Consider the following 16,337-nt stretch of genomic DNA (forward strand, 5'->3'; position numbering starts at 1 on the left):
GGTCACCTCTTTGCCTCTCGTCTTTCTGCTGGGAAATCTGTTTATAAGTTTCAGAGAGAGAATCAGTTACTTGATGAGGCAAAAGTATGTACTTCAAGAAGTTTTTAAGACTGTCAGTGCAAGTTACTAATCTCTTATTTAATCTGCTTTTATATACACCTTGTAGATTTTATAAAGAACTATAAAACAAATAAACAAGCAAAAAATCAAGGCCATTTTCATAAATTCTAACCAGAGTCAATTATCAATGCAAAAATTTAGATATTGTAATTAGGAAATAAAGCTCCGACGTGGCAGTGAATTAAATCTTAGGTGATCCAATTAATACATTTGGCAATCAAATAATTAAATTAAGACAGGATGCATTCAGTTCTTACAAGTCTTGCTACAGGAACTGAATTTGTTTGTTCAGTTTCCTATCCCCAGCAGAAGTAATCTTTTACATTTGCCTTAATATAAAAATCCAAATTCATTAATGATCAGTCCTCAGGTCATATGGAGGTGGTTTTTTTTCCAGAAGTGCCACAGTGTAGAGGAGACCCTTTCTCTCCCTCATTTCTTCTTAGTCCTATTCAGTCTTCACTTTGCAATCCTGCATCCATAAGGCAACTGGTCATACATGTTTTTTTACAGAGGTAAACCTGTTTGTCTGACAGTTCACATAAACATTAAAAGGGGAGGCATTGCTATGGTTTACCAGATGAAAATCCTTTAGATTCCCAGTGCCTGGAAATTATTCTCAGTTCCTTCCCAAGGGATGAAGATTATTTCTTATGGGAAGGAAAGCTAAATAAATAATAATAATAATAATAAAAAAATACATTAAAGAAAATGCCAGATATAGTATATAAAACTATGAAAAAAACAAAAGTGAGGACTAAAATCTTTATACTTTTTGGCATATTCTATTAGAATATGTTGTAATTCAGGAACAAAGGTGACACCAAACTGATAAAACTTTTGCTTCCCCTGATGATAAAGGGGATGTGATATTTACCAAGAAACTCTGCTGTTCCTGGCTTAGACAGCAAGAGAACATGGACCTGTGGTAATCTAAGCAATTAATTACTATATAATAAGAAATTTGGTAATGACTCTTGTTTGTCTAACTCCATTCAGGATGAATATCAAAGAAATTTTGGACATTTAAAATATTTCAGTGGAATAAAATAAATCCAAAGGGCTTAGTCTAACAAGAATAAAATATGCTTCATTTTGGATCTTTTTCATTTTAGTGTATTCATATTTTCACTAAGTTAAGCTGTGTTGCTGTGATATAGACTGGAACTCTAGAGAACACCATTCAGGGAATGGGGATGCTGAATTAACTGCAGTGGATACATTTTGCCCTTACAGCAACTAAATCTTAAATGGGTGTTTAACATGTATGGGAATTTTTTCTATTTTAATCTTTTGATGATAATATTTTATTGCTTGTGGGTAACAGCCAATCCATGTCTTATAGTGCTTAGTTAATTAAGTTAAGAAAAATTGACATAATTTTCTATCTGTAATCGGTGTTTCTATAATTTTGTTTTTCTATTTCTTTTATAAACCATTTGCTGTATTAGCAGTACAATTTTCATTCCAATAAACATTAGAATATCTACATTTCTTTCTTGCAGTAGAATTCTCCTAAATTTAAGACATTACTTTTTCTAAATCACAATATCAGCTAATTAGAAACATTCCATGGCAGAATACATTTATAATTGACTAAGAATGGTTGTTTCTTTTTAATTTTCTGCAGTTGTCATTATGATAGGGAAGTAGTACTCTTCTAACAAGACAGAATCCTACCTACTGCGTTGCACTTCCTGTTTCCTCTGCATTTATAGAAGAAAACTATGAAAATGATGCTCCCATATCTTGTTATTCAATCCACATCATCTGTTTTATTAGCAACTGGGTTTCTAGAGTGTAAGCAGTGCCTTTTTTGCAGGTGTGCTACACTTCACGTTATGACCAGATGTAAACTCACCAAGTCTTACAAACCCGACAGCAGGAGGTTGCACCACTGCGCTGTCCAGTCTAAGCTGAGAGAAGGGTTTTATGACATTAATATTCACAATGTGCTTACATGGTCACAGTAGGGTCTGTGCATGGCCAGCAAATTTTCCTCTGTCTGCAAAGTACCTACATAGAGCAATGAGTTTGCAATTCTCTCCGTATGACCTCTCACAAAGGCAAGCCAGATGTAACATTTTAAATAGAATTAGATCACATGTTATAGGATCATATGTTGTGAAAATAGGAAGGCTTAAAGCACAGGCAGTTTGAAAAATCCCCTTTCTGAAAGCTCTTTAAGGTATCAGACAGAGCAACTATTTGGAACTGGTTCTGAAAATATTAAGAATATTAAGAATAAGACAAAGAGGTCCTCCTTTCTCTTTAAAGAAAATACTAGGGAATTTTAGCTGCAAATATTTTTAACTCCATGATTTGAATTAGAAATACAAATAATAAATAAATCTGTACTTACTACCAGACACAACTATAAATAAATGTTGCCAAATACTCATGAATATTTGTGATTGTAAAACTACCAGATTAATTTCTTTTTTCTTCCCAGAAAGCATGTCTAAATAGAAATAAATTCAAAGAATGTGTGATCTGCTTGTGGATAAGCCTTGAACAGAAGGAGAGGTTAACATTTTTAGCTAAATTATGCATTGCAAATGGCTCACTCAGTATTTTATCATTTGCATAAATGGCCCTGGTTCAAAATCTCACTGACTGATTGCAATGGAAACAATTTTACTGGCTTAATTTTTTCTTTTTTTTTTTTTTTCTTTAATCACTATAGGGCTCCAAACTATAAGATAGGAATAAAAGCAGAACAACATCTGCATTTAAATAGTACTTTCTAATCTTAATTAACATGGCAACCAAAATGTTTTTGTAAATTAAGTTCTATAACTGACCATCTGGAATAAAGAAGTTGGAATTTTACTGAAAACAGTTTCAAGTTTCAGACAGAGAAATCCTAACTACTAAGACCAGTATTTCAAAAATTTCTCTGAGTGGCGATCTTTGGATAACTTTGTATTTCAGGAATATTGAAGCAGAAAAAACGCATACTATTAGCTTAGTTACTTTGCTTCTGTTTTGGAACATGGTAATGAGTTGCCCAGAGGTTTGCAGCAGTGGGTTCTGATATATGGAAGGAGGAAAGCAAGGACTATCAATCAATTTTTGTGAATTTTCTGGATTATTTAAAAGACTTGCATCTTTCAGCAACATTACTTAATGTATGCTCTTTGAAGCTATTTATAGTGTCCTTATTAGTCTGATTAAAAACAACAACCATTGCATTGCAAAAAGTCAACCCAAAAAATGCTAGATAATGTAGGGTATGAAAAAAAAAAATCATTCAACCATTCGGATTTGTATTATTTCTCTTTTAGTTGAAAAATTCATGAAATGTTATGGCTTGAGCTAAGAAATAAATTAAAAGTTTCATCTTTATTTAATTAGCTGACTAAAACATGACTGAAAAAAATCAGAGTTTCTATCTACTTAAGAGTCATGAATGGGCTATTCCTATTAATTATTATTTTAAACTGATACATTCATAGGGCTGTTTTGAACTGAAGAGCTGTACTGTGCATATAGATAAGTCCTACTGATACTCCCTTTTATTTTTTACTTCTCTGCATCATCCTTACACTGTTTTATAGTCATCTTCTGGTCAGAATGGATCATTTTGCTGTCAGTACAGTCATAGTTAACGAAAATATGGGAAAATTTACAAGGCTCATCAAGATTTATGTACCAATAAGGAGCCTGCACTGAGGGGTTTGAGAAAAATACACTTAGCATGCTAATCCTATGAAAGAATTTTTAATTCTGGAGTAGCTGTTATTTCTGATACACACCATTTGCAAAAACATGGCTTGAAATTTGGGATCTGCAACTTGCAAATTTTTACTTTATTTTAATTTTTACTTTATTTGACTAAATTAATTAGTTTTCCAGTTTTTATGTCTTACTCTGATTTAATTGGTAGACTCCTCATAGATGAATGCGGTTCATATATATTCAAAAAACAAAATCTCTTTAGTGTGGTTTTAAATTGCAAAAGATTTTCAGTTTTGGCTGAGAAATGTGAACTGCAAGGAACTTCACATTTGTGTATAAGAGCAAAGTTGAACCATTCGCATATGTCTTGCTTCCCAGATTTGGCCCAAAGTCAAACAAAGCAACTGAAGTTTTGTGAGCAAAACTGAATCCTTGATGTAATTCTCTTACTAGAAAAATAGGCTAGGTACCATACTAGAAAAATCATGGCCAGGTATCCCCAAGGAATTCCTGCAGTATAATTGTACCACCTTATTTTAACCTAAAATGTGATCTGGATAGAATTTAAAATGAACTGTAGGTCTGAGTCAGAATATCAACTACACTAGGAAAACATTTGTTGAACATAAGATTGATTTTTTTTTGTCTCTTTTTATCCACATTTTTAAGTGAGAGAAAGGATATTTCTACAGGTTAGAAGAACAGTCAAGGTTTAAGAGCCTTGCACTGTGTTTTTGTCCAGAGGAATCTGAACTAAACTTGAGCAAATACCTGACAACTCTTATCTATCTTTGATCTGAGAAGGGTTTGGGGCAGATTATTAAAAAGACTGACTATTATAGTTAATATAAGAGGAATGGGTGTCTTAGAACTACTGGAGACAGACATAATGAGAAAAACAAAAAGTGGTTAAACTTTAGCTAAATGCATTAAGAAGACATTATGATCACTCAATGTTACCATAACTTAGGTGTCAGTCGATTATATTGATTGCAGCTGTGACAGTGTAAGGATACAAAGGCATTATGATCACTCAATGTTACCATAACTTAGGTGTTAAGTCGATTATATTGATTGCAGCTGTGACAATGTAAGGATACAAATTAGGTAAAGCTTGTAGGAAGATCTAGTATATTTAGATCAATTGGCATAGTTTGAGAAAAGAGGGAAGTTTTTGGATCCATATGCTCTTCTGCCAGGAGAAAAAGAAGAAAAAATCTTCAAAGCTACGTACAAGTTTTAGAATAAATGCTATGGATGTTACAAGGTACGCTAATCAGACTGGAAGAAAGAAAATGGTTATAGCAAAATTCTGTTAAAGGAGATGAGATGAATCTCATGAGATTGAGATGAATTAAAGATGAGATTAATTACTATGATCCATGAAATTATTATCTCTAGAGTTTATGATTTTGAAATCTGATGATGCTGTTTTATTTTCCATCCCAATCTTTTAAACCCTGTTTTGATTTTTGTTTTAATTTTTTATTGAGAACATATACTGAGAGGTGATGGTAACAGAGGATTTTTGTTTTGAGAAATTTAGATGAAAGCCTAATCACCACTAAGAGAACTTCAGTACATTTTTTTACATGATCTTATTCTGGTGTGTGGTGATTTTTTAATTTGGTGGCAGTTTTAGTTACATATTTATAAGTAATGACACTTTTGCCTGTGCTACTCAGTTACGGTCAGCTTTGATTTGATGCCTAATCTGGAAATTTTGTTCCTGAGGACAAATATAGTTCTGAAGTCAAGAGGACAGTTGAAAACTAGTTTCTGAGAAGCTTTCTTCTCCAGGTAGAATCCTTGTTTTGTACAACTCTTAATGTATTGTATAAGTCTTAGATGATTCCAGTATCCAAAACAAATAAATAACTTAGAAAAAGTGTAAGCAAGTTCAACATTTGTTTTCTCTGTATTCCTAAGTCACTCTCTACAAAGTATTTGTACTCTTCTCTATAAAAGTCTGCTTGCTGGAAAAAACCTCTCCTATAGATTATTGAGATGGAAATCAGAACATGTTCCCCACAGCATACAGAGGTGCTTTCTGCAGGTTCTCTTAGTAATTTAATATATTAACAAGACAATTTCACGGAATTATTACATTGGCAATACACATCAATGACAGCATTTTCCAGTATATTGTGGGATAACTCTTCATAATAAAGTCAGTAAGAAAAAAACCCTGACAGTCAATTCAATCAATGTTTCACTAAATTCGGTGGAAAGCTGCAGGCAGATTTATTCCAGTATTCCCTGACCTATAGTTTATGTAAACTATATTCACTTCTACCAAGAAAAAGATAGAAGCATTTCAATCAGGTTTTCCCCTGAACTCCTAGCTCAATTTAACTTAGGCTTTTCACAGCTAGGGGAGTTTCACATTCTCTGAAATTCTTGAAATCCAAAATTAATTTTATCTTATTTTACAAAAATGCGAACAAACTTCCACTCTCTATACCACAATTTATGTTACAAGTGAAAACAAAAGCTACAAAAGACATTTCAGGAAAACTTACCAGAAGAATTATTGCACCCAGATGCCATTAACTTGAAATGAAGACAACATTATCATTTGAAGAAAAAGCTGTTGCAGCAAGATTTGGGGCTATGCTTCCTGATAAGAATCATGAAAAGCACTGTGAAAAGAATAACTACCTGAAGTCCATTTATTTAGTTTTGCCTCCCAGCCCCACACCCCCTCCAGTTTTGTATTCCTGTGTTAAAGTGCATTTATTTATGGAAAACATGATTCCCTTCCATTCTCAGTATAATTGGACATATATATAAGACATCTTAGACTTAAAGCTTACTACTTAAATTCTACTCTTGCTAAACAATCAGAAGTACATATTTTAAAACAGGATGTTTTTTCTCCACAGAGTAACATTAAAGTGTGGTGCTTGTCAGGTGTGTACTTTTTGATACTTAGTTTGATATTTAGTTTTAGAAGAAATTTTTTGACAAAATGTTTTACACTGATTTTAAAGTCAGAACTGCTGAAAGCTCAGCAGTCATTGCCTTGAGATGGCAATGAAAACATTAGATTTAATCAGTCAGTTAGATGAGATTAATTTACAGATTGAAATCACAGACTAAAATATACAGAAAATTTGCAATATATCACTGAATTTGTTGCTCTCTTCTGGGCTAGATTAAGAGCACCTGGACAACTAAAGAATATTTGGACCATTCAAAGATTTTTGCATAAAGGCATCTTTAGGAAAAGAAAAGGGAAAAAATAGTCAGACAGAAAAAAAAGAAAAGCCAAACACCAAACTGACAAACAAACCTCTGTTAAATAGAATCAGAAAAAAAAAGAAAAGCCAAACACCAAACTGACAAACAAACCTCTGTAAAATAGAAGTACTGATTCTAAGCTGTTTTCAAAGCTTTATCCTTCCTGTCTTTGTCATAGAAGTCCTTGTGGTTGCAAACTACTTCAAGATTTTGTATTCTTCATGTAATGTTTTGAACTGGTGAGACACTCAGGTGTCCAATTTATGAACAGCTGTTCAATTTCTGTGTCATTTCTGTGTCATTTTGGCTGATGTTTTAGGATTGTTTTCTTGTCAGAGACTTTAACTTGCTCGATGTCTGCTGGAAACCCAAAACAGTGGAGAGAAGGCAGTGTAGGAGGCTCCTGGAGGGTGTAGAAGGTAACTTCCTGACACAGTTGTCAAGTGAACCGACCAGGGGTGGGAGCCCATTGGACCTTCTGATTATGAATTTGCAAGGGCTGGGAAATGCGATGGTGGAAGGCTGTCTTGCACATAGCAACCATGAAATGATAGCATTTTCAATTCTTGGTGAAGTAAGAAAGGGGTTAAACAAAACTTTTCTTCAAGAAACAACTTGAATGTGGCATCTAGTGCTATGGTCTAGCTGACATGTTGGTGCTAATTCAAAGGCTGGACTCTGACTTTTTCTGATCTTAGTGACTCCATGATTCTAGTCAGACCATGATCCATTCCAGAAGAACATGCTACCCTTACGAGCTGGGTATCACAAGTATGCTTTATTATTTATCTGGTTCATTTCCTAGATTGTAAGACCCAAAACCCAGAGGCATTATAACTTTAACAAATATAACCCCATATTCCACAAATATACCTCCTTTTATTATTCTCTCTTTTTTGTTCACCTGGGGACTTAGTCACATATGATTTCATCTTCACCATTTCTTATTATTTTGCATATGAGAATGGCATACAAGACTAAAGACTTTTTGAAAAAAAAATGTAATACACATACAACCTTCCTACAAGAGCAATAATCTCACCAGTAAAAGGAAATAAGGCTTGTTACAAATATCTTGATTGTACTAGTGCCAGGTTTTGTGTATGTTTCAATATCTCCTAGGCACTAGAAGCTGATTATTTAATCCTTTGTTTAAAGCACTTTTCTTCTCTCCTACTCTCCCTGGAATGGGCTGATTAGCAAACATTTCTTCATTCTCTCTTTTTTCCACTGGCTTAAATTTCAAGACCAAACTTACCTATGTGATCTGGATCACCTGAAACCAGAAACAAATCCACCTGTGTCAGAGCTCTGAGTACATCTTCCTCCTCTCCATGCTGCTAACCTGGCTGACAGGCCTTAGGTGGAGGCAACTCCTTGTTTTGTAGAGGCACCAGCAGTACTCTACAAGCACGTCCCTTTTCACTTAGGAGCTGCTGTAGTTTGGCACTGCTGCTTCTGATAACAGGGAGCAAGCTTTCATGAGTTTGCAAGGCCTCTAGATTGAGATGTCCATTTTTTCTTAACATTTCTTCACCTGTAGCTTTGTTTTACTTATTTTATGACTGAAATTTGTCTAATCAGCCAAGTGTGTTTGTCTAACTTGATTACATACGTGTGTGTGTGGCATATTTCCCATGCCCACTAACAAGATGTTGAGAGTAGCACTCTTTTTGAGGTGAGTTCTCACACTTGGGTCCCAACTAAAGCTGTTCTCTATCAGCACTGTAGCTATTAACAGTGCTGGTCAAGTATGCCCTTACTTTCCGTGTTGTTTTTTTGGATCTGATCCTGACTGGATGTATGAGAGGCATGTAATGACTGTAAGTTTGCCTGGTAAGCCTTGCTTCCTGGCTGCACCAAAAGGTCTCTAGCCTGCCATGTGCCATGCTCAGGGTTGCTGGGCAATGCCCTGCAGACCCCATGACAGCCCCACACTACAAGATGCAGTGCTTGATGAAAGCAAATCATCCATGAGGGCTTGGAGCAAAAGTTAGTTTCATAGCAGTGACTTTGGTGGTTATTTACATATAAGTTTTTGTCTAAATAAATGAGAAAAGGTGATGTGAAAAGGGAATTATGGTGGTTTTGTATTGATTAGGTTCTTTTCTTTTTGGTTTATTTTTAAACAGAAGGTGTTTAAAGGTAGTACTGTGGGTGGGTTAAGGGAGATAATTGACTCAGGTAGGCAAAGAAAAATCTGGATGAAAGCTTTGTCTTTTTTACTCAATTAAAATTGAGTGACCTCACCAATTTATTTTTCTATTTTGGGCACTTTAAACAAATTAGTATTTGTAATACTCTATTAGAAAAAGTGCTACTTAGTTATGAACTATTTATATTTTGGAATTCTTTTTCTTTCTTTAAATTTAGGAAGCTAGGCCAGAAATTGGGCTGGTAATGAAAGTTGATAAAAATGGTAGATTTATTTGTCCTAGAAAACACAGATTTTAATATTTTCCTCCTTTATAAATCTGTACCAGAATGTTGGTGAGAATAGTCTTGATTTGCCTTAATATATGTGGATTTAACAGATAGAGGCAGAGACCACATTCTAATAAATTCAACTTTTAGAAAAGTTATTATTGTCTATAAACAGAGAAAGGAACAATTCCATGGGTGGGAGGGGAAACGTCGCTGAATTCTGAATAGTCTTATTTTCTGTAGGCTTGGGTTAGGTCTAAAGTAACAGATATTAGGAAAAAAAAAGATGGCTGGCTTTGCATCACTTTTCTTCTGTGGGTCTAATCAGTACCATGATTGCAATCTTAATGGGATTTTGGCATTTAACAGTTTTCTTTGGAATGAGTGCCTTGTGTTTTGTTAGTATCACATTTCTTATATTCATAATTTAATTATCCATTATTTATAGCTCTCTTGAATCCATTATTCATTGAATGCAAAATATTAAAGTAATGGAAATCTGTTTCAAGAAGAGAAAAGAAGCCAACCCCTAGAAAAAAAGTGACTTCTCTACAGTACTTAATTTATGCTCAAGAATAATGTTTTAGGAATATTACTTGTTAGATGGGTTGATAATTCAAGTCAATTTGTTCTCAAAACTTTGAATTTAATTGTACTGTTATTATTATATATCATCTTTTGGAAGACATGATTTGCACATGCCTACCATCCAAAAAACACAATATGCTGCAGTCTGAGTCATAAAACTTTTGTTCAGATACCAGTTTCATCTACAACAGTTGTTAAAAATATATACTTATTTGGTATACTCCCCCCCTGGACATTCATCTTTTTTTGTAACAATTTAAAAAAACTTATAAAGCTGACAAAATATTTATTTGAAAATCTTCTTTTTGGATCTTGTTAAAGATTCCATTACTTTGACAGATCTTGCCTTTATTTAATATACATTTGTTAAAAAAAAATCTGTATTTTATTAATTTAAACTTCAGCCAGCTCTAGAAACCAATGTCAGGGGACAAAAATGATATAACCTTTCTAAAATCCCTACTATATGTGGCAATGTGTAATTAAAAAGAAAATTCTAAGAAGTTCTTTTCTATTGTTATGTGCTAAAGGGATGACATGCATAAGGATGTTCTCCACACATCAAATATGAGGCCAGGCTGAGTCTTCTGAGTTTCTAAGCAAAGAGCTAAGTCCTTGAAGATATCTTAGAGAATTTTCCATTTAAATTGTTGGCTTCTGTAAGTTCTCTATATATTTTGTGGAGAAACCTAAAAATCTCCTTTAGGGCTGTAGACACCATTAAGTGCTAAGACATCTAAAACAGACTGTAATGCCTGAGTCACTCGTTACATTTAGTAGCTACACTCAGTCTTATGAGTCACAACTGAGTAATTATAATCCATGAATTTGAAGTATAGTTTGTCATTACTACAGTTCATCATGTCTATTGGTTGTGGTAAAGACTTCAAACTTGGTTCTTCCCAGGAGAATTCTGTAGCCAGAAATACTGGAAGGCCCCTTTAAAGACACCCATGATGGTATATTTCTGCTTATGATTTCTTTGTGCTGTCCCTAAACAACATAAAAGAATCTCTGCCTCTTTTAAGCAGCACCATGCTACTCACTAAAATGTTTGTAAACCATTTTTGGTAAATCTACATTAAATTTGAAGGACCTACTAAAATAAGTGTTGCTGCCTTTTGTGTATTGATGAAAAGGTTTTTTATTTGACTACTCCTTGAAAAGTGAGATACAGAGTAGCTGCAAAAATGCCCATTGATTCCTTGCTTATTTGCTTCTTGTTTTATTAAATACAGCATGTTTAGGGAGATTTCCAAAGAGGACATTTGTAACTAAAACAGCCATAAGCTATAAACTAAGGAATAACAACAAAATTGATAACGATGAATACACCAATTTGTTCCTTGGGAAGCAAGAATATGAATTTTCTTTCCAGGTATATAGAGCAATTCTCAGTCCAAAACTAGTACAAGTCCTTAAGTTAAAACAGATAAAATGGAAAACTGTTGAATATTTACCTATAAATAAGAGCAGTCTCTGTTCACATCTGTAAAAGGGAAAGTTGAATTAATACTTGTTTCCAGTGTAAATTGTTACCAATGTAACTACTGGTTAGAGACTTGGTATTATTCAGTGACCTGAAAAGGACTATGGTATGACATCTACTTCACAGCCTAACACCATGAATCTTGGGAAAGAAATACAATTCTATCACAATTTCAGAATTTTATATAATTAGGGTTCAGCATACTCTGAGGATTGAGAGATTCTATGAACATGATTCTATGAATACTATGAATAAATTCTGATGAATTTATTCATCAGAGTTCCTTCTGAACTTTTCCCTTCAAATAACTGGCAATAACTTGAAAATTTTTTCCCTTGTTTTCTTGTATGTAAATCCAGAATGTCTGTTGCACTTCAACACTGCTCTTTGCACTCTTTTCATACACTTGCTACTGAGTAACTATGCTTTAAAAACCTGCAAAGAGTAATGACTTGACTCACCTCTTTCAAATTTCAGGCACATAGTAAGATCTTCACCTCCTGCACCATGAGGGTGGTTATGCTCACTGCAGGGAAAACTACTTAAAAGAAACTCGCAGAGGAAAAAGCAGCCCCATCAGAAGCATATGCTGCAAAGATAGCTTAGCTTACATACAAGATGCCTCACACATTTTTCCCAGATGCAGTAGCATTTTTATCAGTGGATACAGAGAAAGATAGATCTACTACAAAGATCCAGATTTTTGTTTATTTTATTTTTTTCCTGATTTCGGGGGAAAAAAATCCCAAATACAACAGCAACAAAGCAATATAAATAACCACTATCACAGTGACTATGTATTCTGGATATTTATATGAATTTGTGTGATTAGTTTAGGACACCTTTTTCCATCATTTTGATATTCCCTTGTACACACTGTAATAGAGAACTTTGAAAATTATTCTTTCTAAGACAAGTTTTTAGGAATTAAAAATATACATCTCACCCCTCAGAAGTTCAGTTATGGAACTCTGCCAAAGGACTGATAACAGAGACATATATTTGTAGGTTTTGGTATGTTTCCAAAGTAGATAAAGAACTTAATTCAGATTGTTCTTCTGACTTTATCTGATTAAATTATATTTTCCATTTCATTGGATCTTGACTTATTTAAGATTCAATTTAATTGTCAATTAAAAAAAATTAATGTGATTTTCAAGACGCTTAAAAGTTTCACAAGAATGTTAACTTCCCAGAGTGTTTTGAATGTTTATTGATGTTTATAGATATTTTTTCACAGAATAAGCCACCGTCAATGTATAGCAATATACAACTATTTTTGTTTAAACCTAAACATGTGTCAATATACCTTGTGCCTGTGATAATCCTTTGTTTCTACACAAGAAGTAATTTCAAGTAAAAAAGTGTAGATACAAAGAACCTAAATCTGTTAGGATGGATGAAATTTCAGGCCAGCACATGATATATTGCTTTCCATTAAAATATTTTAAAAAGTACTGTCTTGATTATTTCAGAGGTAGGGAACAAAAATACAACAAAATTATATCAGACAAAAATAATTAAATTTCATTATATTCCAATCAAACTTCAAATTCAAATTTAAAAAAAAATTAAGGTTAAAAGCAATCTTAAAAAAGGTTATGGTATCATGTGCTTGAGCTTTAACATATATCAATAGTAAGCACCAATTTATTTTTTTTTAGTGACTAATGTGAATATCATAAAATCATTCAATTCCATGATGTACAAATAACTAAAACATGAAAATTAACACCTGGTGCCTGATTTACAGCAAAGACACTAATAAACAGTCTTCTACCCCCTTATTCTCAATACACTTTTTGGAGTTTCTGCATAGCAGCTGCATTTTCAGTAGAACTCAGTACTTGTAGCACTTGAAAATCTAGCCTCTTCATGTAGCTCATAAGTAAAAACTGCATTCTTTTGAAAATCTGGCCCTTATGGGCCAAACTTTTGAAGTCCTAGTCTGGTAATTACCAAATAAAAAGCTGTAACTTGAATTTTAAGTTTACCGTGAAAGAACCAGAATTAAGAATCACTAAGATAAATGTTTTTTAAAATTATTTTCATTTAGTAGAATGTATGTGAATTCTCTCAGGGTTACAGTAAGCTCACAATTTATGTATTTGGTATTTTAAAAACACATTTAGTCCACGTTTCTTTAATTAATGGAATTATACATTTGATTTAAAAACCAACCAGTATCAAATGGGAGCAGAGGGTATCAACATGCCTAGTGCTTGCATCAAAGCAGTATGTACATGACTTTCATTATCTTATTTAAAAGTAACACCACAGAGGATGCAGAACTTCATTCTGTCTCAGCCCTCTGAGTCTCTGCTTGCCCCACTTGGTTCACCTGCAGCTAGCACATATTCCACTTAGTACTTTTTTTAACACATCATCTGCCAAGGAAAGAAAGGGAGGGCAGGAATATCTTAGCAAGCAGCTGCTGGCAGAGAACGAAAGGTTTCATGCAGCGTGAATCAAGGATTATAGTGTGAGGTTGGCAGCTGACACAAAGTTTGGAAGCAATAATCTGTTGTTTAAAATCATGAATTCTGAGAGTTGTTTGCATAACTTAGGTAGTGAATCCTAGTCACTTATAGTTAGGTCAGATATTACACTTAGATGAAAAGGAAAAGCAGGGGATTTAAGTGCAAAGCAAGTGGAGGATCACTTTTGTTAACATAATTCAATTTAAAAAAAGATTGCAGAAATGAATGAAATCAGCAAATACAAAATTAATCTTATGTGAGAAAATGTGTTGTATTTGGTACTTAAATTCTGTGTCTATTAAACCATTATGGACTGAACTCAGACCCTCAAGCTTGTTTCAGTTTACCAGCTTCATACCATCAGATGCCCCAGAGGAAAAAACAGTACCTTGAGCTACTCTTACTGTTTATCTCTTCAATTTATTTTTATTGATCGGTATAATTTGTCTATATTTCTTTAATAATGCATTATCTCTCAGCTGAAATTCAGAACATTGTTGAATAAATGAATTCACATTAAAGAAAACCAAAGTCTTAAGTAATAGAACAGGCCATTTGTATCTCCTTTCAAACAACAAATCCTTTTAAGATCCCCAAAGCAAAATTAGTGCCATCTAGTATGCACAGGGGGCAGACTGGGGGTAGAGACTAATTCAGAGTGAATTAATCTGCAGTTCATTAGCAAACACTAATGTTGCTTTTGGGAATGAGGAAATTAGCAGGATTATAATTATAAGCAACAAGTGTTTTCATAAACATATAATTGCTTGTCAACGGTGTACAATATACCAGTAAGGCCATTAGGTAGGATTGATGTGTGCCACAAACAACATTTTCAGTGATGCAACAGATTGTGTTTATAAAATAACACCATTTCTGAAGAGCCATTATAGTGACCAAAGCAATTGTACAGGTGTCAACAGGCCTGGTGAATTGCAATAAGAAATTAATTAAAGTAAAATTTCTTTCTTTATCTTTGTAGATTAGGCACCCTACTTAGAGCTGTCAGCTGAATCCCCTAGTAATGACAGTAAAGCAGCATTAGGCACTGAAGGAAGGGGTTCAAAGAGCAGACCAGGGTGTCTGGTCTCTGTCAGGCTTTGCGTGTGTGCACACAAATGCCAGCAGTGGTGTGAAGGAAGAGAGGCAGCCACTTGCCAGTGAGTCTCTGTGTGCAGTGGTAGCAAAGTGATTGGCTGCCAGGGGAATCAGCTAAGATATTGTCTCCTATGGGGGCTTGTTAGGTTATACAGCAGACATCCTGCAAAAACATTGAATAACAAAGAAGCCTGGCAGGCAGAAATGATTGTGCTGCCTGTGGCTGCTCTAACCAGTCTCTTCTAGCAGGGTCACTGGATGGGATACTATAAAGAACATGAAAAGGATTTAGAAGAGCTACGTTGCCTAGAAACTGACTGAGCCTCTTTACAGGGGAGAAATTTCTACACTCAAAACTCTTTGAAGGCTTCTTTGCTTTTAGTGTCTTACAGAATGTATTTTGGATGCTAATTCCAAAGAGTTTTGTGAATGCTACAGGAGATCAGTTGTTTGTAAAACTTGCTTGATACAAATTTCATGAATGTAAACTCCTTTGATACTAGTGAGGCTTCAAAGAGAAAAATTTCTACATGTATTTTATGCCTGTTCTAAATTTGATTTGCACTTTCTGCCTCATTTTTATCATTTTTCAGTTTAGAGGCCTGCTTCAATGATTCAGACATTTGTAAAGTGATAGTAGTGGCATGCAAATACACAAATAAATTAATTTCTGCAGTTACATAGATCTAGATTAATGACTGCTGTGTTTCTTATAAATGTGCTCTTGACAAAATTATCAGGTGACAGCAAATATGAAATATCCTGCTTTTAAAAAACATAGAAACATACAGAACACATTGAAACTTCTTCTAAAATTTTAATATTTACATATTCCTTACTGCTTTTCTTTAAAGCAGTAGGATAGGGACACAAAATAGAAAGGGTGAACTATCTTCTCATGTTTTAACTTTCAGTTATTGAACCAATTCCTGAAATATTCTCAGGCAAAATTCTTGTTGTTTTACCTGACTAAAGGATAAGAAGGGAGAGATCAGAGAAATTTATGTTTCAGTGAGCTGTAGTGGGATGCAAAGACTACTGAGAAATGATGAATTCTTTCTAAATGTAAATTGCATGAATAGATAATAATAAAGAGACATTAAGCAAGTCCCCATGAAAGAAAATTGTTTTGTCCAATATCCTCTGAAATCAAGCACCTAAACCTATATATTTTAAGTTGAGTAAAGGGAAATTGGAATATGGGAACAGGAAAA

This window comes from Passer montanus, unplaced genomic scaffold (genome assembly GCF_014805655.1).
Source record: "Passer montanus isolate IOZ18808 unplaced genomic scaffold, ASM1480565v1 scaffold18, whole genome shotgun sequence".
In the NCBI taxonomy this organism is placed as follows: domain Eukaryota; kingdom Metazoa; phylum Chordata; class Aves; order Passeriformes; family Passeridae; genus Passer; species Passer montanus.